Consider the following 24,785-nt stretch of genomic DNA (forward strand, 5'->3'; position numbering starts at 1 on the left):
GCTGAATTCAGCGAGGCTTTCCGTGAACATCACATTCCGGAGGGTCTCATGGACCGTAAACGTGAGGAATTTTGCAATTTCACCCAAGGCCGACTCTCTGTGGATGCTTACAGCAGGGAGTTTGGTAACCTCGCACGATATGCCACTGAGGAAGTTTCTACCGATGCCAAGAAGCAAGCAAGGTTCCGTAAGGGGCTTAGTCCTGAGCTTCGCCGCGACCTCCGTCTGCATGAGTGCACATCTTTTCAGAAACTTGTTAACAAGGCCATCAGTGCTGAAACTGGTCAGACTGATTATGACGCAACACGCAAGCATGGCCGTGACATGGGTTCCTCATCCGGTGCTGGTCCTCAGAAGCGCCGCGTGTGGGTGCCCAACACTGCCCTGCCACCCAGGTTCACACCGAGGCCATCCTTCCAGGCGCCTCGCCCCGTTCAACAGTCTGCACCAGCCAAGCCCTATGGGGGTCCAACCAACAATGCTCCTCCACGTACCAGTTCCGTGACCTGTTTCAAGTGTGGGGAATCTGGCCACTATATGCGTGAGTGTCCCCAGACCAACCCCAACCAATCTGCTAAAGCTGTTGGCCGTGGCAAGCCGACAGGGAAAGTGTTCCACGCCAAGCCGGCCACCGCTACACGTGGCCATGTCAACTGTATCTCTGCCGAGGAAGCTCAAGAGGATCCCAACGTCGTTCTTGGTACGCTTCTTGTTAATTGCCACCCGGCATCTGTTCTTTTCGATACAGGAGCCTCTCATTCTTTTATATCCGAAAATTATGCTCGTTTGCATAACATCGCATTCTGTGACATGCCAACCTCTATGGTAATTCAAACTCCGGGATCCAAATGGCAAACTTCTAGAGTAAGCCATGGAAATGAAATCCAAGTCGACAGACTTGTTTTCCTCGCATCTTTGATAGCCCTTAAATCTTCAGATATTAATATCATTCTGGGTATGGACTGGATGTCAGTTCATCATGCCCAAATTGATTGCTTCTCTAGGACTGTTCAACTTACCCATCCTTCGGGGAAGATAGTCAATGTCTTGACCCGAATAGCCAAGCGACAGTTATATTCTCTTAACGCCAGCCCTTTGCCAGACCTTGAGGACGTCCCGGTAGTCCGTGACTTTCCGGATGTCTTCCCAGAGGAATTGCCAGGTGTTCCACCTGACAGGGATGTTGAGTTCGTAATAGACCTCATTCCAGGAACCGTTCCGATTGCTAGAAGACCCTATAAGATGGCACCACTAGAACTAGCCGAGCTTAAGAAACAACTCGATGAGTCCTTGAAAAAGGGTTTCATCCGACCTAGTTCATCTCCGTGGGCTTGCCCCGTCCTCTTCGTCAAGAAGAAGGATGGTACGGACCGGATGGTTGTAGATTACCGACCTGTCAATTTGGTCACAATCAAGAACAAATATCCGCTCCCTAGGATCAACGACCTGTATGATCAGCTCGCTGGATCCTCAGTCTTCTCCAAAATGGATTTGAGGTTGGGCTACCATCAAATCAAAATCAGAAACGGGGACATTCCTAAAACGGCCTTTGTTACTCGTTATGGCCAATACGAGTACACCGTCATGTCCTTCGGTTAACCAACGCTCCAGCCACCTTTTCTCGGTTAATGAACTCAATCTTCATGGAGTATTTGGATAAATTCGTCGTAGTTTATCTCGATGATATACTCATCTACTCCAAGAACGAGGAGAACATGCCGAACATCTAAGGCTAGTGTTGAAGAAACTTCGAGAGCATCGCCTTTATGCCAAGTTTTCCAAATGTGAATTTTGGTTGTCAGAAGTGACCTATCTGGGTCATGTAATATCTGGTAAAGGTATTGCTGTTAACCCTGAGCGAGTTCAAGCCGTCCTTAATTGGACTCCACCTGAATCGGTCAAGCAAGTTCGGAGTTTTCTAGGCTTAGCGAGCTATTGCCGTCGCTTTGTCGAAAACTTCTCCAAAGTTGCTAAACCTCTAACCGAACTCCTCAAGAAAGATAAAAAGTTCGAATGGACTCCACAATGTGAGCACAGCTTTCAGGAACTGAAAAGACGCCTGACTTCTGCTCCCGTTCTGGTACCGCCAGACTTCTCTAAGGACTTTGTTATCTACTGCGACGCCTCGCGACAAGGACTAGGCTGTATTCTCATGCAAGATCGACACGTAATTGCTTACGCCTCACGGCAATTGCACCCACATGAGGAGAATTATCCTACTCATGATCTAGAGCTTGCAGCCGTAGTCTATGCACTTAAAACCTGGCGACATTACCTCCTCGGTAACCGTTGCGAAATATTCACTGATCACCAAAGTCTGAAGTACATTTTCACCCAACCGGATTTGAATCTCAGGCAAAGACGTTGGGTTGAGTTGATCACAGATTTCGACTTAGGAATAACTTACACCCCAGGGAAAGCCAACGTCATGGCTGATGCGCTAAGTCGTAAATCTTATTGTAACAACCTGATGTTACAACAAGGTCAACCGCTTCTCCATGAGGAATTTCGGAAGCTTAACCTTCACATTGTTCCTCAAGGATTTCTTTCCACCTTGGTAGCGAAACCTACCCTTACGGATCAAATCATCGCTGCCCAAAAGCGAGATAAGGGAATATCTAAAATCAATGAGAACATTGCTAGCGGAGGTGCTAGTTGTTTCTCCACAAATGATCATGGTGTTGTGTACTTTGAGAACCGTCTAGTGGTTCCCAAGAACCAGCATCTACGGCAGTTGATCCTTAAGGAGGCTCATGAATCTCCTCTCACCATTCATCCCGGTAGTACTAAGATGTATCAGGACCTACGCCAGAGGTTCTGGTGGACTAGGATGAAGAGAGAAATTGCTCAGTATATTGCTAATTGCGACGTCTGTCGTCGTGTAAAAGCAGAGCATCAACGGCCTGCTGGCACCCTTCAACCCTTAGCTATTCCTGAATGGAAATGGGATAAAATTGGTATGGATTTCATTACCGGTTTTCCCAGGACCAAGAGAGGGAATAATGCTATCTTTGTCGTTGTCGATCGTCTTTCCAAAGTGGCCCATTTCTTACCTGTTCGTGAGAGTATAACCGCTAGTCAGTTGGCAGACTTATACATCTCCCGGATAGTGTCTCTCCATGGTGTTCCTTTGGAAATTAACTCGGATCGAGGAAGTCTTTTCACCTCTCGATTTTGGGAAAGTTTCCAAAATGCTATGGGAACCCGCCTTTCCTTTAGCACCGCTTTTCACCCTCAATCGAGTGGTCAAGTAGAACGCGTCAACCAGATCCTAGAAGACATGCTTCGAGCCTCTGTTATCTCATTCGGAATGGATTGGGAGAAGTGCCTTCCATTTGCCGAATTTGCTTACAACAACAGCTATCAATCTAGCTTGGGTAAAGCCCCTTTTGAAGTTCTCTATGGACGACGGTGTCGAACACCCCTTAACTGGTCAGAGACCGGGGAAAGACAATTCTTTGGCCCGGATATGATTCAGGAAGCAGAAGAGCAAGTTCGCATCGTTCGTGAAAAGTTGAAAACAGCCCAATCTCGTCAAAAGAGTCAATATGACCGAAAACATAAGGCTATGACTTTCGAGGTTGACGAGAAGGCTTACCTTCGGGTTACCCCTCTGAAGGGAACCCATCGTTTCGGTATCAAAGGCAAATTGGCTCCTCGTTACATTGGACCTTTTCGCATTCTCGCCAAACGAGGAGAAGTTGCCTACCAATTGGAACTACCTCCGCACCTCTCCAGAGTCCACGATGTCTTCCACGTTTCTCAACTCAGGCGTTGCTTCTCGGATCCTATCCGTGGAGTGGACTACGAAACGCTTGATCTCCAAGATAATCTTACATATCGAGAGTACCCCATTCGTATCCTCGATCAGGCCGAGCGTACCACTCGACGTCATAATATCAAGTTTCTCAAAGTACAATGGTCGCACCATTCTGAGGATGAAGCAACTTGGGAAAGGGAGGATCGTCTTCGACTTGAGTATCCCGCCTTCTTTCCGGAGGAACCCAAATCTCGGGACGAGATTCTTTTGAGTGGGGGTGAGTTGTCACACCCTAGCTAGTTCATGCATTAGAGTGTTGCATCATGTTTATTCTTTCATCAGAAACCTGAAATGGGGATGACAGAACCCCCAGTCCCCTCTGAAACCAATTAGGGTTTACTAAAAACTTTTTCAATGAACCTGAAATGCCCTTCTAAAATGCCCATCATTTTTGTCTTGGTTCAGAACCTCTGCCAAAAGTGATGCACATTTTCCTAGGCCATCTTAGGGTTTTTGAATTAAATCATAAATATTTGAATTTGGGCATTTAAAATTATATAAAATATTTAAATGCTCAAATATCTCCAAACTAAAATGTTTCATGTTGGAAATAATCCAACTATGGACCAGGAGTAGTTTGGTGATTTTAGGAGTTGCCTAAGTATTTTATTTAATTCAACAAAGTTGCAGAAGTATTAAAAAAACAGAAAACAGAAAGAAATGGAAAAACTTACCTGGCGCCCAGCACCCGGCCCACCTGCCGGCCCAGCCCAGCGCCGCTCCAGCGAGCTGCTTGCCGGCCAGGCAGGCAGGCAGGTGCCCGACGGCGACCGCAGCGCGCGCCACGCACCTGCTCGCCGCCTCGCCGCTCCCTCGCCCGGTGACGTCGTGGATCAGCCTCTCTCGCTCCCCCGAACCCCCCAGACACCCCCTCTCCTCTCCAGCTCCTCCCCCTCGCACGCCCCAGCCATGGCCGACGCCATCACCGCCACCCCCTCGCCGTAGCCACGCCCTCCGTCAACCCCACGCCGTGCCGCCGTGTCCAGGAGCTCCGCCGCCGTCCACTTCATCGAGCTAGCCGAGCCCCGTGTGCTCGAGCGGCCCGAGACCACCGCACCGACCTTGCCCGAGCTCGCCGTCGCCGGAGATCCCCTTCAACGCCGTCGCCGCCTCAGCTCGTCCCCGACCCCGCCGGTGGCCTCTACGGGAGCGCTGTGAGCCTAGCTACTCCTCCGACCCTCCCTCCCTCATTCCCGAGCCGTGTAGCCACCGCACGAGGATCACACGCCCGCACCGCCACGGATCTCGTCGCCGACGTGCTTCCGGCCACCCTCCGGCCACAAGCTGGTGTCCATCTTACTCACCGAGTCCCGCAGCACCTAGCTAGCCACTCCCCGAGCCTCACCGACCCCTCTAGCGCCAAGTTCATCTTCGGCCGAACCCCGGTGGCCGCCAAAGTCGTCGCCGGCGCCAACTCCGGCCACCCCGACCCCAACGGACTCCACCAAGAGCTGCGGCTCGTCCTCAGCTCCACTCCGGTGGTCTCCGCGACCCATTTGGTGGCCGAAACAGCCAAAACCACTTCCGCCGCCGCGTCGGGCTCGCCGGCGGCTAAACGCCGGTGCAGCCGACCCGGGTTTGACCACGGGTGGGCCCTGGTTGACTCCCCTGAGTCAATGACAGGTGGGGCCCAGCCCTGTTAATTAAACAGGTTTAGTTCTAATTAAACTTTAATTAATCTAATCACACTGACATGCGGGACCCACTGTCAGGTTTGACCCGGACGTGTTCCGTTGACCTGCTGACGTCACACTGACGTCAGGCTGACGCAATAATTGATTTTCTGGAATTAATCTAATATAGGAAATTCCAGAATAAAGTTTAAACTTCAAAAATTCATAACTTTTATTCTGTAACTCCAAATCAGACAAATTATATATGAAAAATGATCAGAAAAATCCAATCTATCCATCTGTACTATTTTCATGCATGATTAAACAAGTTAACCTGATGTTTAATGCAGAACAAGGAAAAACACTTTAAAAGGCCATGTTTGAGTTTGAAATTTGAATCTTTGATTCAAATTGGTTCAAACCCTTCTGGTCTTAGTTGCATTAGCCCAACACACTCATATTGCTATGTTTCATGCATGCATCATATTGTTGCACATTGTTTGGTGATGGTTGTGTATCGGTGTTCTTTGCGGCAGGTTCTGCCCCCGAGGAGTACCGTGATTACCCTAACGAAGAACCGTATCAGTGCATCGAACCATCAGGCAAGCAACCAACCATTTGATCATATCGATACAATCCCATGTTCTCGCTCCTGCTCTCTTTTACTGCATTAAGACAACGCGTTTCAAACTGCTGTGTGCTACGGTAGTTGAACCCATTTCCTCTGCATGACCTGTCATTGCCACAGTAACTAGATGAAACCCACTAGCATGTGTAGGAGTTGATTGAGCCATATGTATGTGTTGTTCCTACCTTGCTATGCCTGCTATGCTTAGAGTCGTGTCAGGTCTGGTTCATCTGGGTGATGGCTAGAGTGAAATGATTATGTCGGTAATGAGAGTGGTGTGGTGAACACGATTTGGTAAAGGTATCGATGAGAGGCCATGTAGGAGTACATGGTGGGTTGTTTCATTGAAGCCGACCTTAAGCACTGAGATCTGTATGTGTGATTTAAGATACAGCTACTACCATGCATTGGGCCCTGAAATATGACCCCGCTCGACTTCTTATTCACCCTAGCTCTCTGTCCAGGAGTTGCAAGTAGTTTCTGGTGTTTGTAGCCTACTGGAGGCCGTGGACAGCGCTGACCGTAGGGGTGGGCTGTGATGCGGTAGGTACGTGGCACGGTGTACCGAATACCCGTTAGGTATCTCGGGAACCCTGTTCACATCGTTCGGGGCCGTATGGGAAACCTCGGCCGGACTCCCTGCGGATGGAACCTGGATAGGCGATAAACCTGGACTAGAGACTTAGGTGTTTAGGTAGGTCGTGGTCTACACCCACGTCGGCTTTCGCTTGAAGTCTGCCGAGCACATGTCGTGTGCAGACGCTAAGTGGTGGAAACATGTATGAAGAAGTACACCCCTGCAGGGTTATCATGATCTATTCGAATAGCCGCGTCCGCGGTAAAGGACTACTTGGTTGCCTATACAGTTCATAGACAAGTAAATGGAAACTACTAAAAGCCTCAAGATAAGTGTGAGTGCCGAGGATGGCTCTTCCGTAGGAAGACGGAGGTGGATCCTCGGTAGTGTATTGAAGTGGTGAGTAGTGGACTCGTGTACGCAAAACCATTTCAAGTTGGAGTCTCGTAGGTTAGCCTAGCCAAGAGTCAAAGCTGGCTTGCTGCAATAACTCCACCAACCCTTCTTGATAATATGCATGTATGTAGGATCTGATGTAAGTCTTGCTGAGTACCTTTGTACTCATGTTGCTATAATTTACATTTTTACAGAAGACGCTGCAACCCCTTCTGATGGGTTCTACGTAGACGTTGACATCAATGAGTAGGCTAAGGCCCAGGTGGTGATCCTGAGCTTGTGAAGGACCACGTAGTATAGCTAGGCTTTCCAAGCCTCTTTTATTTTTCTAGTTGTCTGTACTCAGACAAGTTACTTCCGCTGCTGGTTTGTATGACTGTATGACTTGAATGCTGGGTCGTGTGACCCGTACCTTTGTGTATGTTATGTATGGCTCTCTGAGCCTTAAATAAAGTACTTGTGTCGTAGAGTCATGTTGTGATGCCTTGTTGTATTTGCACATATCGAGCATATTGTGTGTATGATTGAAATGCTTGGTATGTGTGGGATCTGACTATCTAGTTGTTTATCTTTAGTAGCCTCTCTTACCGGGAAATGTCTCCTAGTGTTACCGCTGAGCCATGGTAGCTTGCTACTGCTCTGGAACACTTAGGCTGGCCGGCATGTGTACTTCTTCGTTCCGGTGTCTGTCCCTTCGGGGAAATGTCACTCATTGAGTACCGGAGTCCTGTTAGCCCGCTACAGCCCGGTTTACCGGAGTCCTGCTAGCCCAGTGCTACAGCCCGGACCCACTTGCTGATGACCGACACGTTCGAAGCTAGGTCATGGATGCCTGTCCCTGTAAGTCTGTGCCACTTTGGGTTTACGACTAGTCATGTCAGCCCGGGCTCCTTATCATATGGATGCTAGCAACACTATCATATACGTGAGCCAAAAGGCGCAAATGGTCCCAGGCAAAGGTAAGGCGACACCCGTGGGGATACCGTGCGTGAGGCCGCAAAGTGATATGAGGTGTTACCGGCTAGATCGATGTGACATCGAGTCGGGGTCCTGACATTTCCTACTCACCTTTTCTCGGGTCTTGTGATGGATAGGCAAAGCACATCATCTCCAGTCTACAACCACGACGACGAGTTCGATGCTATGAAGAACTTCATCGACGCCAAGATGGACAAGCAAATGGAGGAGTTCAAGGCCCTCATCAAGAACAGCAAGCGATCTTCCTCATCTTCGAGAAGACGCTCAAGTGCAAAGACTCCCGAGCTACCATCTTCGGCAAGTACACACAAGCATCGACATCGACATGACCATGAAGAGCGAGCTTCAGGACACGCGTTGGCTGCTCTACCAACCCCATGCACACGGGCCTTCGACTGCCGTGCACATGGGACCCCGTGCACATGGCCTCCGACAACCTCGTGCGCACGGGCTACATAGAGCCATGACTTCGACCTCAAGACTACGGCTTCTTCAACACCTTTGGCATCTTCGCCAAGTGACTTCAAGGCATCTTCGCCTTTGGACGTACGGCATCTTCGCCAACTCCACAAGCTCAAGTCCACTACTCCCTCGAGCTACTACGACGTTGACATCACCGAGGAGATTCCATTCTTTGGGACTATTGACCCCGATGAATACCTCAAGTGGGAGTGCAAGATGGACGACTACATCAAGCTACATCAAGTACCCTTCGATGATCAAGTGAAGTGCGCCAGAAGTACCTTCCATGACTATGCATCGACATGGTGGATTCATATACCTTCAACAAGCTTCACCATGACGTGGCCCACGATGAAGAAAACGATGCGGCGAGAATTTGTGCCTTCCACCTACACAGAACATCTTCAACGCTAATTGGAGAACACCATACAAGGATCCAAGTCCCTCGACGAGTACTTCAAGAACATGAAGGAATCCTTGCGACGTGCCGGAGTGGACGACCCCATTTGGATGAAGTTCTACTTCATGATGGGATTAAACAACAACATCTCCAAGACTATCTTCCTCGAGAACTACAAGTCCCTCGACGACAACTACATTGGTGCTCTCAAGGAGGAGCAAGAACTCATGAAGGCCAACTCTACTCGACCCCGAGCTCACTTCGCACTGACCATGCTACAAGATGGTGAGAGTGATGATGTGCCATCTTCAGCCTTCATCCATGATGAGAGTGATGATGTTCCATCTTCGGCCTTCATCCACGGCGATGACTATGAGATGGTTGAGCATGGGATTTTCCCTTCGACCACAGCGACGTATCATGACTTGAATGACTTCTACCACCACATTGAGAGTGAGAGTGACTTCACCACAAGCCCCATATATGACGAGTTGCCCCAATTCCCATGCGAGGAGAGCCACCACCACCAGCACTTGAGTGATTTGAGTGACTCCACCATATGTGACATTGAGTGCACCTACCTTGAGGGAGTGAGTGAGCCACCACCACATAGAGAGAGTGAGATATTTGATGAGGCATATGAGGACATTTCTCTTTCTAACAATTTAATCTCTACCTCTATTGTGTCTTCTCATTTGGTGTTAGGTCCCATCTATGATGACGCGCTGATCCTCGACGACTCCGTCCTTCCTTTGGACATGACGATGGCCATGGTGGACTATGATGCACCCCCCACATGGTTCCATCCGATGACGACGATGAACACCATTTGGTCTTTCCCACCTCACCTACATCACATGAGTGGAATGAGAAAGGTAACATAGGTAAAGGTGATGCTCTTGTCCCACCAGTGGACGTTCTTGATATTGATTGCTTGCATGATGTTGATCCACCTATTACCATGCTTCATGCTAGTATGATTTCCCCATGCGATGATTTACCCATTTATGATGAGTTTGATGATTGCCATGAGGAGTCTAGTAGTTGTGATGCCTTGTTACATAGGAGTTCTTGTGATAATTCTCTCAGTCACATCATGTTTGACAATCCGCTTGACTTGTCATATGCTATGCATGAGATCCATCATATGTCATATTTGCAATCTCATCATAGTGACTATGCATATGCCATTAAAATAAACCCAATTTTCACCTATGGCATAGATGACAAGCCTATGGTTATTGGGATTTGTTTCTCTTGTGATGATATTGACATGCTACCTTTGCATCATTTATCTCATATGCCATGCCATAGCCACCTAGCTTCGAATATGCATTGTTTTGGATGTTGTCCATTTTCTCCATATTATGCTTCCTCTATTGCTCATGAGGAGACCCCCATAGTTTCCTCATACCCATTAGGAGATTTTGGTACATCCTATACTTGGCATGATTCCCATGATTGTGTGCACCATATGCTCCCCATGAATAAAAATGCTATTGATGTGCCATATACTTGTTTGCTCAATTTGTGTCCCCATCGTGTTATACATAACAACTATTCTTTCATGATGGATGACATGTTCATATACCATGCATCCAATTTCTTCGAGCAATGCTTATCTTGTGCTAACTCTCACGTGCACATGCACATCATGATGGATGATGTGTACATTTACCACGCACACACTTTGTTCCGTTTGTGTCTCTTTTGTGTAGGTACCCATGAACACGCGTCAACCTCACAATCCCATGAGTTGAAAAAACGAGCTCTAGAGAGCAATGATGACTTGGGATCCCGTGGATTGTCCTTACCACCACTCCCTTTGCGTAAATACTTCGCGCATCTCTTCTACACGGCCCTCACATGGTTATGCGTTATTTACCACTTCTCACTTTATGCCCATATTGCCATGCTCACTTTGCATGATATGCTCATTCCTATGCCTTTTCCATGCATTTGTGACCAATTCTTTGCATTACACATGATGATTGATCCTAGTACTTGTATGTGTATTTGCAAGCTTGGTGGAGATATCACTTGTTATTGCCATGTTTGCTTTGTGCCCCATGCCTATGATGATACTATGATCTTGCTTTGTGTTCGTGCTTGCGATATGTCATGTGCATTGCCTAGGCCTATTATTTTCTTACATGACATGATTGCCACGATTTCCTCTAGTATGTTGCATCTTCACACTACTAGCTTGCACGACTTGATTACTATGATCGTTTTCCATGTTTCATCCAATTCTTGGATTACTTGCTCCTATCATATGTTTGGTTGCAACAATGTCACTTCTTCACATACGTCATGTCCCATTGCTTTTGCACATGATTGACTTGATTGCCTCACACATTTTGAACAATTGCTCTTTCCTTTGTGTTGAGTGCCATGATATCTTTACTACACCATATGCACATTATGCTTGGATTGTCTTGCACTTGCCCCATGTGTTTATACATCTCATTATATTTGGTGTTGTGAATGATTCCTATGCATACCATAGACCATTTGTTGAGTGCTTTATGCATGCTTGCTATGACCTCGAGGTAGATGCTTGTTCACTTGTCACACATATTAGCATCTTCACCTCCCATTTACATGCTTGTTTCCATGATGTCCTTGATTGTGCTCAACTTACATGCTTAAATACCATGCCACAGTTCTTTGTCAAACCATATGCTATGCTTGATGACAACACTTGTTGGGTAAATCACCTCTTGAATGCTTGGTTTTGCTCTTACGCCAACCACATTTGTTTTTCCAAGTGCTTGTTATATTTGCTCCTTTTGAAGGAATTACAAGACGGTGTGACATTGGAGAGTGCCCATTCGAAACTACAAGATGATGAATGCTTGGTGATCGTCAACTTCTACATGGCAACATCATCTCTTTCCCATGGTGATTTGGATTTCGATCCAAGGTCGGATCTTTCCCAAGGGGAAGGGGATGATGTGGAGCATCCTATGGACATCACCATGTCAAGAGTCCATTTGCAAGTGACACGTGCCACATCTACTTCATACATACAAAGGTGAATCGTCTCCTTTACACGTGTCCACTTGTACCTTTCGAGGATGGTATACTACTTGACCCCTCTCTCGTGTGCATACATAGGTGTGAGCGGAGCTACACATTCATCGAGGAGGAGTCCAAGAAGAAGAGAACATCTACACCATCAAAGAGGGAAGCCTGGAAGTGGAGAAGGAAGCGCCAAGAAGAAGGCAGCAGCTCCCAGGCAACCCCGTGCGCACAGGCCCCTCTGACCCCGTGCCCACGGGCCTCCCAGGCTGGCGGTCCTGAAGCCCTCGTGCGCACGGGCGTGTACCATGCCCACGGGACCCCCGTGTCCATGGGCCCAACGGACCCCGTGCGCCCGGGCTCATGCGTCACGTCTCTGGATACCCCGTGCGCACGGGCTCCACTTACCCCGTGCACACGAGGCCCCCTGAGTGTTGCTGCAGGCTTTGCCCATGTAATCCCCATTTCGCCCTTGCTAACCCCTTCATCCCTTGGACATATATATATACTCCTCTTCCTCCTCCATTTAGACTAAGCTAAGGATAGATCTAGATATTAGAGCTAGCTCATGTACCTCCCCTTGTGGGATTCCTCTTGAGAGAGAGAAGACTCCATTGGAGTTCAAGACCTCCATTGGAGAAGGTCCCTAGCGGATAAAGACCCCCTTGTGGGAAGGATCTATCTAGATCATCAAGCCCTCATCTCCTTCATAGGATTTGGGCTGAACTCTACCATGTACCTTTTTTCCCTTTGATTTTTTATATACCTTGTGGATACTGTGTGTTTGTTGGTCTAGTGGATGTGTGATTGGACTTGTTCTTGAGTGTTTCCTCTTGTTTTCTCTCTTGTGCATCTTGTTCTTAGGGATTCCCCCTCCAATTCGTGAAAGATCTCCACTTAGGGTTGCACCCTACAACACTCTGTGGGAGAGCTTGTCTTCGGGGATGAAGCTCGAGGTCACCGCCCTCGCTCAAGTCTACACTCGCAATGCAATAGCGGCGTAGCCGGACGCGGACGCGGCCGCACAAGCGGTGGCCATGCTGGCGGCCGACGACGGGAGCACCATCAGCCACGCGTCCTACTTGCCGTCGTCCAACGTCCGACACCGCCGAGGTCGGGGACTCCTCCGAGGATGAGTAGGGCATGGGAAGCGGCAGGGCATGGTGTGCCAACTGGCCGGTCCGTTTCCCGTGTTCTATTCTTCCTCATCGGAGACCGCACCTTCACTTCACAGGTCTTGAACCCCGCCCCCGTACATGGAGATCGCAGATGGAGGACGTCGGTCGCCGCCATAGAATAGGTATAGGGTCGGGTTTCTTTTATTTTTCTGTCCTATAAAAGTTCGAAATGTAATAAAAATCTACCGTGTTTCCATTAATCTCGCCCATGTATATGAACTTTCACAATAATATAGTATATTGTAGGAGTACAAGCAAGATGCCCGTGCATTGCACGGAACATCAAGATCTTGTGGGAGAAAAGGATCAACGAGGGAAGGCCTTATCTGCAAATGTGGAGAGGAGTGCGGGTAAATTGTCATAGTTTCCTTCCTATCCAATAGATATAGATCGGACGACTTATGTTGTAGGATGGCAGGCACACCATCATCACCAACTCTGCTTTTTATTGAACCGAGACAAAGCTAACATGCAAAGTAAATAAAAACATAGTCTACATACACAACTTATCTTAGGCACTCCAATAGTACGTCCACTACACATTCACGCATTTCACATCTTTCTACATCTACGGGAACCTACAAAAGGGTTAACCTGCCCCTCCCTCCCCCCAATCTACAATCAACAGCTCACACGTTTCACATTACGTTAATTACGTAACTGGGATTACGTAGGTGTAGCATTACTCGTCCTAAAAAACCCAACTAAGCCAACCTCCCAGCATATCGCGCGGGAAAAGACCCGACCGCGCCGTTTTAGTCGGGATTACCGGATTACTAGTAGTAGTATCGATGGATCGCGCGAAGCACCAAGTTTTTTTTCTTTAGTGGGCGAAGCACCTAGTTTAAAAAGAAAAAAGGCGGTACACTCACAACACCCCTGTCGCGGTCGCATTGCACCCCACACAGGTTCGGTCCTGCACACGGCTCACGCAAATGGAACGCGCTTCGGCTTGCCTCTTCACTAACACGTGGGACTGCACTTGGAGAAACCGACCATGCGCCAAACTCCCGCCGCCCAGCGCGCGAAAATCCCCCCCCCCCAAAAAATTCCCCCCAAATCCCAAATTACACTGCCCTTCGGCCAACTAGCCAATAATATTCCCCAAACCCACTCCCCCCATCCCCCTCCACTCCATTCTCTCCGCCAAAGCCGCCCTCCCCGCCACTCCGATACGTCAGTGTCGCGGTTCGTCGAGGGGACGCACAGAGATCCTCTCGCTCCCACAGTACGCTCTTGTAGAGTGTCGTCCTCTAGCCGCGCCGCCACCGCTGGCGACGTTCTTGTGGAGGTGCACAGCGGTCAGCGCCACCACCGCTGGCGATGTTCGTGTCGAGACGCACAACGGTCAGCTTCTCCAACGGTATGTGCATTCTAGACTGAGGCCCCGTGCATGTCGATGTAGCGTTGAATGTTAGCTGATAGACGCTATTAATCTCACTGTTTGCCGAAGTAGTTTACAGTCAATATGCTCTGCTTAAGAATCTTCCTTGCCCTATTCTGCACTAAATCTGCTTAGCTGAGATGGCATGCCAAGCCCGATTAGTTGCTAAAATACCTTGCCATATATTATTGTGACGTAGATTGCCATGGTCTAGTAGCCAATCTGTTAGGTGAAATAGCTGTACACCGTTTTATACTCGATCTTTGTTGCTGTGATGGCCTTCGATAGTTTGATTGCTGTGTGCTCGGCCTCATTGACTGCTGAAACAGTGTGCCATAATTTAGCACTCAAATCTATTTGCTGAATTAGCTTTACATATATATCGTTACTTAGATCTGCTCGTCCAAATATCTTGCCATAGCTTTAGACATCGACCTAGGTATTTTTTTTCTGGACTTCATAAAAAAGCATATATATTTTTCCTGTAATATCTAGTAGAAGAACTAATTTGTATGTCTAATAGATGGACAGGACTTGCATAACTTCTGCTCGAAGATTCTCTGTTGCATATGTCTAGGGGGTTGAAAACTTCATGAACTTTATCAGAGTTGAGTGCGGTGGTCCGAAATCAGATGTGCTCTGCCCGTGTAGCACTTGTATGAATTCAGTTAGAAGACCCCAGTCAATTTTGCAAAATCATCCACACTTCTATGGGATGTCGGTCACATATACTAGGTGGGTTCATCATTTTGAAGCTATGAACGTCAATGTTACTGACTATGTGGAAGCAGCAAATCACCATCTTGATCTGCCTGATGCTCAGGTGGAATAGGAGGAGGAGGTGGTGGTGGCGGAGCCAGTGAGTTTGACAAACATTGAAACAATGCTACGAAATGCTTGTGCATTTCATGAACTTTCACCTGCACAAGAAAATAGTGGGCCCGCATGTTGGAACAACGCAACGTGGATGTCACCCTAGGAAATAAGCTATCAGTATTCTCATCTATGGTCACTTTTCTTCAGGTGAAGACATCTGAGCGGATGACCAACAAATCATTCGATGCAATGTTGGTTGCTTTCCACAAATCTTTCCCAGATGCGTCTGAGCTTCCACACACCTACAGTAAAATGAAGAATTTCCTTCGTGCAGTTGGAATTGGATATGATATGATCCATGTTTGTAAGAATAATTGTGTTCTGTTCCAGAAGGATTATGCCAACTTAAGTGAATGCCCAAAATGCAAATCATCAAGATGGAAAGATGGCGATGATGTGAAGAGGATTCCTCATAATGTTCTGAGGCATTTTCCAATTGCACCAAGATTGCAGAGGTTGTTTCATGATGCTGAAACAAGAGAGGATGTATTGTGGCATTCTAGAAACCAGGAGTACAGAGATCAGAATGTAATGAGCCATCCATCTCATGGTAGTGAGTGGCAAAGCTTCAATCAGAAACACAAAAAGTTTGTTGCTGAACCGAGAAACATTAGACTTGGCTTAGCTTCAGATGGATTTAACCCATTTGGCCACCGAAGCGCCACATATAGCATATGGTCAGTGCTTGTTATCCCTTACAATATGCCTCCAAATGTCTGCACCAAAGAATCAAACTACATGATGGCCTTGCTCATCCCAGGTCCAAAAAGTCCTGGAAAGGATTTCTATTTATTCATGGAGCCTCTTGTGGAGGAACTTCAACAACTATGGAGGGGTGTTCTCAATCGAGCCCACCAACTGATTTCTTTCTACGTGTTGTTATAATTTGGTTCATCCATGATTATCCGGCTTTGGGCACTATGCCAGGGCGAACGACACATGGTTACAATGCATGTGTTCACTATGAAAGGAATCCGCTGTCATATGCAATACTTAGCAAGATCTGTTACATTGGACATTGTCGTTTCCTTGCCAAGGACAAGCCGCATCCTACAAAATACCGAAGACATGTGTTCAATGCAAAGCATGAAAACCATGATGCACCAAAGAGGCTCACCGCCGGTGAGTTGCAAGTGGAATTAGAGAAGGTTAGGCATATTACACCAGGAAACCATCCTGGTAATGGTAGCGGGAAAAGGAAGCGTGTCAGCACATAAGAGGGATTATTGTTTACCCGCGGGTCCACTTTGTGGGACTTGGAGTATTGGAAAGATTTGGATCTGCGGCATAATCTTGATGTGATGCACATTGAGAAAAATATATGTGACAGTATTATCGGCACACTTCTTAATATTGAAGGCAAGATGAAAGATACCTTAAAATCTAGGATTGATTTGACACACCTGGGTATCAGAAGGGATTTGCAGGTGCAAAATGAAGGTAAACCACGGGATATGGCACCACCTGTGTACGTCTTGGACAAGGTAAAAAGAAAATAATTCTGTGAGGTCCTGTCACATGTGAGATTCCCACATGGATTTGCTTCCAACCCTCAAAGGAGAGTCAGTGTAGATGGAAACAAGGTACAAGGGTTGAAAACTCATGACTGCCACATCCTACTTCAAAGGGTTTTACCTATTATCATTTGGGCCGCCCTGACTTATACAGAGCAGTTGCAGAGTTGGGACAATTCTTCAGGGAACTCTGCAGTAGAAATATCAGGATAGATACTTTGGAGCGTCTTAGAGACAAGATACCAACTATCCTATGCGACCTTGAGAATATATATCCTCCAGCCTTCTTTATGTGATGGTGCATTTGACTGTTCATCTACCTGATGAGGCACTACTTAGAGGTCCAATACAGTATGGCTGGATGTACCCTATTGAAAGGCGGCTAGGCACTTTCAAGGGCTATGTTAGGAACAGAGCTAGACCTGAGGGTTCCATTGCAGAGGCCTACATTGCTACAGAAGCGTTGACATTCTGCTTAAAATACATTGAAACAGCTGATCAGTTTAGCAAAGAGGTGGGTGAAGACAATCCCAGGCTCAATGTTTTTGATTATTCTGTTCGAGTTACAGGGAAGAGTCGACAAGAGGACAAACCTAAAGATTTGGACAAAATGGTTTGGTATGTGTTGAATAACTGTCCTGAGATACTACCTTATATCAAGTAAGTGCTAAGTACTGCAGCTTATACATCATAATCTACTAAACTTGCAGCACATTCTTATATATTTAGATGTTTGACGCAATCACTATGTTGTGCAGCATCTACAAAAAGGAGTTACTGCCGCAAAATCCAAGAAACATTGACAAACTGGTTATGGCAGGATTTGCGAAATGGTTCAAGAGCCATGTTAGCCTTTGAATTGCACTGTCAGTTTTTTAATATACTGAGTACAAAAGATGATCAACTTGTCTATTTTCTAAACATAGGTTAAGAAGATGCGGGAGTATGGGCAGGCAGTTGATGATGCCCTTTACGCACTAGCAATGGGTCCTGATACTCGGGTAAGACATTATGAATCTTGTGTTGTTGGAGATGTGCGCTACAACAGCCTTGCACGCGATGAAGGCAGGAAGACACAAAACAGTGCCATCATGAGCAAGGACATGTATGACAGAGTGACAACTGAAATGTATGCTAATATAACAGACATTGTTCAGTTGTAGTATATCTCTAGTTTTGAGGATCATCAGTGTGTGCTTCTGTTGTGTTGTTGTTGGTATAGCCTGTTTTCCAGGATCGCAAAACCCAGAGCTGATGATTATTTCTAATCCATCAATGTCAAGGCGGCGTACCAGATCAATGAGCCTTTTATTTTGGCAAATCAAGCAACACAAATATTTTTCTTGGAAGTCACATTTGCACGTAGCGATGACTGGAGAGTATTGCAAAGGTTTGAGCAGAGGAATTCATTTAATGAAGTTGCACAACAAGATGATGCTTACACCGCTCCTGATGTACAAGATTCCACAGATGTTCCTAATATCTTTGAAAACCATCACGTCAATGACGCTGGCGAAAAAATTGTCTGTCGTGTTGTGGACATACAAGAGTTGATCAAGAAGAAGCCAACGTTCAAGGACATTGAGGATGAAGAAGAAGATGACACTCTGGGGAATTACGATTCAGACTGATACACATAGCAAAGATGTTGACGCTGCTACTGCGGATGATGATTAGATTGCTTTTGTCGTATTTCCCTGTCAGAAGACATTTTGTTATCTACTATGTGAAATTGTGTTTGCTATGACAACTGAAACCTGATGAACGTGTTGTTTAGTATTTTGCTGTGAGAACATCACTTGTTATGTATGTTGATTTGTGTTTGGTGATTGTATGACGAGTAAAACATGATGACATTGTTGTTTAGTTTTACTCATATTTGGCAGTGAAACTTGAATTTGATGACATAGTTTGTTGTTGGACTGCAATTTTCTCGACGTCTTCGAATGGGAACAAAGCTGACCTGACAGGGCCTCTGCTAATTTATTTATTTATTACCAAAAGGGCCTCTTCTATTTATTTATGAGAAAAAGGGGATACCCCCTGATTTCCGTTAATAGAAATCATTAGATGTTCAAAACACTACGCCCAGCCTGTTCATTCCTTACTAGTTTCAGCAAAGTGCTCATGTCATAGCCACTGAATACATCACGAGTTCTACATACACTATAAATAAGGAGATAATCATCCTATAGAGCACATCGATTTTGTCCATTATCTTCACAAGCTCTTTCATCTCCTCATTGCTGTCAAGGCCGTTCAGCAGCTGTTGCTTGGCCATGATCAGAGGAACTGCATCTTTAACCTTCTGCTCTGCATCTTCCTCTTCTATCGTTCCTTCAGTTACTTGTCCAACACCCCAACCTGCTGGTATTGGGATTCCTCGGCTAACCAAATAATCAGCGTAGTTGCATTCCCCCACATCCGCAACTTCCCAGAAATAGAAATCACACGAATCTTCCCTTTTCTGCATGAATCAAATTGGAAGATCATCAACCAAATTATTAAAAAAATAGCAACTAAAAGTAGCAGAACAACACTTAAACATATTATTACCCCATGATTCGGGCATTTGTAGAATACTTGGACAGGGTTGAGGATTGTAGTTGAGACGCGATGGATGACTCTGCGTGATTTGCAGCAGTGGCACCACACCAACGGCAGCGGGTTGCGATGAGCAACCGGCTTCGATGCATGTGCTAGCGGGGGTGTGATGAGACCCATAGGTGATGGTACGGGTCGCAACTTGGCGCATATCAGGTTGTTGCCTGCTGAAGAGCAGGTGGACAAGGAGCCAGCAGACATGGTTGCTGCAGCCAGAGCTTCTGATGCTAGGCAGAGTAAGTAGAGAAGAGGAGAAGCGAACGTTGGATATGTCAGTTTCATTACTTGCAGAGTAGCATAGCACCATATATTGTCATAGTCTAGGTTTGGATTCGAACCAGCTACAGGAGCACGTCTCTCTTATTTCTAAAACTCAGCAACGTCTCTTTACTGGTACACTGGCTTGTTCTCTACGCCTTCTCAAGTCTTTGATTTTCTTTCTTCTTCTTTTTTGCAAAGAAGGAAGGAGGACAAAACTGAGAGTTCCTGGGACTCAAAACCAAGGCCTCTCGGTTGAAAACCAAGGGTGCTAGTCACTTATGTGGCGAGCATTCCCTGGGAGGAGGACGGCAGACAAACACATTTTCCTCGTAGTTTTAGTTGCGATGCAAGATCAAACGGTCGCGGTTTCGGGAATGTTACCAGGCGAACGAGCCCAGTTTTTCTTTTCTTCCTATATATAAAAAAGTATGCTACTTGGTGTCGGCTTAGTCAACAAACGATTGTGCCAACCTGGACCGTTGGATTGACATTCGATGTTTGTCATGTTTCTTTAGTCTCTTCTTCCTCCAGCTGCCAAGGCCAAACCAGCGCCGGCGGGACCGCCTGCTCCCGCCTCCCACGACTGGCTGAGCTGCCGCGCACGCATCCTGGACACATCGCACCCTAAAACTCTGCGCTTCTTCCACGGCTCCTGTTCGTTCCCGTCCGGGGCCTCACCATCGTCCTCCGTCTTGGTTCGCTCGCCGCGGCGCCACCCTCCGACGTTGTCAACATGGTCAACAACCGAGAGGAATAAGGAGATGAATGTGCATGGTGAGGATGATAGTAGGGACCCAGCAACGCGCGCAGTAATTTTGTTTTTTCGGGACGGAGAACAAGAGAAGGGTATCAACTGGGTTATGCGTGAGCTGTGGCCCGTTTAGCCCAGGATTTTATTTCATATGTTTAGCACATGACCAGCCCAATTTGTTTTTTTCCTTTCTGAAAATGGCTAGCCCAGCTATTTTATTTTTGCAGAATAACCAACGTAGGCCTACTTGCTTTTCTACGCCCTGCTAGGCCGGAAATCTTTCAAGACGAGGAGGGATGCATTTTGCCCAGAAATTGTGCTATAAGTAATAAGAAATGGGCTGTAAAATGAAAAAATACAGCAAACAAGCAATTAGTTCCAAAATACTTTTTTCTTTCAGATTTTGATATTTTAAATTTCATTGTTTTTGTGCGGGTAAAATTTCATTGGATTTAAATTAAGGTATGTCTAATTTTTAAATTAATTTGAATTTGGCTAGAAATTTCGGGCTGTATGCTGTTTGGGACAGATTTGGAGGCTGACTTGTGGGTCTACTAGGTAGATGTGTACGAAAGGCTTTGTCAACTTAGTCCACAAACGATTCTAGCGGCAGTGACCGTTGGATGTTAATCCAACGGCCATGCTGCTTCCTCAATATCTGATCTTCTTGCTCTAGCCGCCCAAACCAGAGCCGGTGGTACTGCCCGCTCCCGCCTCCCGTGGACGCCTGTGCTGCCACACAGGCCGCACCGCCCCACCCTACTCCATTGCTGGCTAGGCCATTCCTCTACTCACCCACACCTCCTGTTATTTTCCGGCGACGGTAGCCAGACCAGTAAACCCTCGTACTCCCCATCGCGTGGGCAACCACTGCTGAGTCTTCCCCGGCTCCGTGTCGTTCCCTTCCTAAGCCTCACTGTCGTCCACCGCCCTGGTTCTCTCGGCGCGGCGTGGTCAACGTGGTCAACGAATGACATCCATCGGACGTGGACTGTACGTGGAGAGGCTGACAGTTGGGTCCATGGCCGCACATAAGGAAATGCCTCCTTATTACGCGCAAAATAGTGATTCCTCCACCTGGCATCTGGGACCCACCAGAAGGTCCTTTGTATTTCGTGAAAAAACGTTCCCCCCGCTGACAGGTCAGACCCATCAGCTATATCTTCGCACGCAAGGAAGTGCCTCCTTATTACGCACAAAAATGGATAGTCCCCCTACTAGCTAGGACCCACCATAGTGGGAGGCTAACTTATGGGCCTACTACGATGACGGGGGCAGAGGGCTTTGTCAACTTAGTCAATATGAATGATTCTAGCTCCAGTGACCGTATGATGTCCATCCAACGGCCATAGTGCTTCTTCAACCTCTGGTCTTCTTGCTCCAGCCGCCCAAACAAGCGTCGGCTATGCCGCCGGCTCCTACCTCCCGTGTCCGGCCGTGCTGTCATCGCTGGCCATGCCATCCCTGTATACTCACCCACACCTCCTATTATTCTCCGGCGACGGCAGCCTCACACCACAGCCGAAGTAGTCAACCCACGTACTCCCCTCCGCGTGGGCATCCACTGGCGCGCCTTCCCCGGCTCCGCATTGTCCCCTTCCTAGGCCTCGCTGTCGTCCACCGCCCTGGTGCTCTCGGCACGGCGTGGTCAATGTGGTCAATGAACGAATTCCATCGGAAGAGTACTGTACGTTGAGAGGATGACAGCTGGGTCCACGGCCGCAGCAAGGAAGTGCCTCCTTATTACGCGGAAAATAATGATTCCTCCACCTGACAGCAGGGACCCACCGGACGAGCCACCGTATTTCACGAAAAAAACATTTCCCCCTGGCTGTTGGGACCCACCAGCTACATCTTCGCACGCAAGGAAGTGCCTGACAATCGGGACCTGTGGGGACCCCGACTCGTAAGTCGTGATCACCGAATGCACGTGTATAGTGATCCCAGAGATCAATCCTCACTGAACACACATAAGCTGGATAACAAGAGTCTTACATCCATACATACCGTCTTACACAGATTATGACCATTATGGTCAAGTCTTACATGGATAAAGCCATAAGGGCGGAGTACCAAATAAACTTAAGCAGCGGAATCTTCGTCGATAAGTAGAACCCATGCCATCTGCCTTAACCCTACAGGCATTCTGGCTGGGAAACATCCTAGTTCGCATGTTCGTCTCCAAAGAACTATTCTTCGAACTCTTGTTCTTCCATTCCTGGCCAATTAAATAACTAGTGGCAAGCCAATGAGTACTTTGAATGTACTCACAAGCAACCCATGATTGGAACAGGGCACAATAATGCAATGATATAGCACTAAGTAGGTAGTTTGCAGAAAGCTAGTTTTGAGTGCAAAGACATGATCTATCAACATGTAAAGTATGCATCACGAGAGTACGGATATCCGTATGAACAAGTTACAGATATCAACATAAGCGGAGTTGGACACCAATCCAACTTGATCATCATGTCAAGCCATCTGACTTAACCCAAATAGTTTTATCAACACACCCACACGCGGTTTGTAAAACTCTGGACGTAGTTTAAGCAGCACCGCCCAACTGTCCTTGATCGTGGACACGGCTATTCGAATAGTTTTACACTCTACAGATGTTGCACACTTTACCCAAAAGATCCGGGGAACTTCCGTGTCAACCACGACCCGCGGTACCTCAAGTACCCGGGGTAAGCACCCGATCACTATCTTTCCCTAGACGACACTAACATAGGGTCCACTCGATTGGTAGTAACCCCCATGCCCAACATTTCACATCTTAAAATTGTGGAGCCTCGCTCCCATACTCATCACATACCACAAGCACGGGGTACCAACGGTGTGTCCGGTGCCCTGTGAAAACAATCATGGCCGCCCTACCTGGCATGACCCCGTCCCAAGAGAGCGCAACAACAACTCTCCCATCACTAGTAATGCGGGCTCCAAGCTAGTATCGGCCTAGGTAATCAATAATGCCCTTTCCCATATAAGGATAGAGTGGTTGCACATGTGAGGTTGGGGCAGTCGACAAATCTTAAACCTAATCCGTTTTCAAAAACAACACACACACTTGCCTCGTCATCATGTCTCCGATGCAAGTAATAAAAGTGCTATATGACATGCATAAAAAGGTTTCATAGACATGGTCAAAGGGCTGCTTGCCTGGCTCAGCAAAGTCTTCTGGGTCTTCAAAGTCTTCTGGTCCAACTCCTTCGTCAGCAACACAATCTATTGTCGCAAAATAATAACGACAAAATAAGGCAATAATAAAATAAAAAACCAAAGTGCTCAGAAAAATGTCAAATCATTTTTGTTAAATACTAGGGTTAAAACTAAGAAGGGAAAATTATTATTTCTGGATTTGGAGCTACAGAGACAGAGCAATGGATTTTCAAACAAGGATTTAATTGCTCAAATTTGAATTTAATTTGAACAACACAGAAAAGTTGGTTGGGCATGTATGAAAGTTACACCATTAAATAGGTGAGATTTTTACAAGAATTTAGGAGCTGGAATTATTGCATTTGGATATTTATTTAATCCTGTGGAATTTTTGCAAGTTTACACAAAAAAGAAAAGCAAGAGGGCACTGTGCCACTGGGCCAGAAAGGCCACAGCGCAGCAGGCCCAGAGAGGATCCAGCCCGCGCGAGGCTGCCACACTGAAGGCGTAAATGCAAAATACGCCTTCAGCCGACGGCGAACCGGTATGCGCGCGCGTGCGTTTTAAACCTGACGGGTGGGGCCCACCCGTCAGAATGTGAGGCTGGCCGACGGGCCCCATGACCGTCGTCTTCAACCTTGGGCCAGAGAGGGAGGCCAGCTCACCAGCGTCATTGCGGTCGACGGTAGTAGCCATGTCTCATGTATAGAAAGTGGTAGTTCAAAGAGGAGCGAGTTCACCTTATCTTCGATAGCCTTTGCTCGTGCCCTTGTCATTGGTCCAAGTGGTGTCGTCGGAGACGTAGGTAGGTCCATGGGGATGATCTTGGGATGCTCCACATCACTAGTCCACGGGGCCATCAAAATCTTCGACAAGGTACTTGCGGAGGAGATGCCAACCATTATGGGAACTCATCAGAGTGCTTTTGTTGAAGGAAGACTACTGCATGACAAATTTATGTTGGTCCAAAGCATGGCGCGTAGGCTACATGCTATGAGAGAATCTTTAATCATGCTAAAGCTAGACATCACCAAAGCATTCGACTCGGTCCAATGACCATTCCTCATTGAGACGATGACACATCTTGGCTTCGGTGGAAAATGGGCGTCTTGGATCTGTGGACTGCTAGGGACCACAACCACTAAGATCACAGTCAGTTG

Source organism: Triticum aestivum, chromosome 1A (assembly GCF_018294505.1).
Source record: "Triticum aestivum cultivar Chinese Spring chromosome 1A, IWGSC CS RefSeq v2.1, whole genome shotgun sequence".
In the NCBI taxonomy this organism is placed as follows: domain Eukaryota; kingdom Viridiplantae; phylum Streptophyta; class Magnoliopsida; order Poales; family Poaceae; genus Triticum; species Triticum aestivum.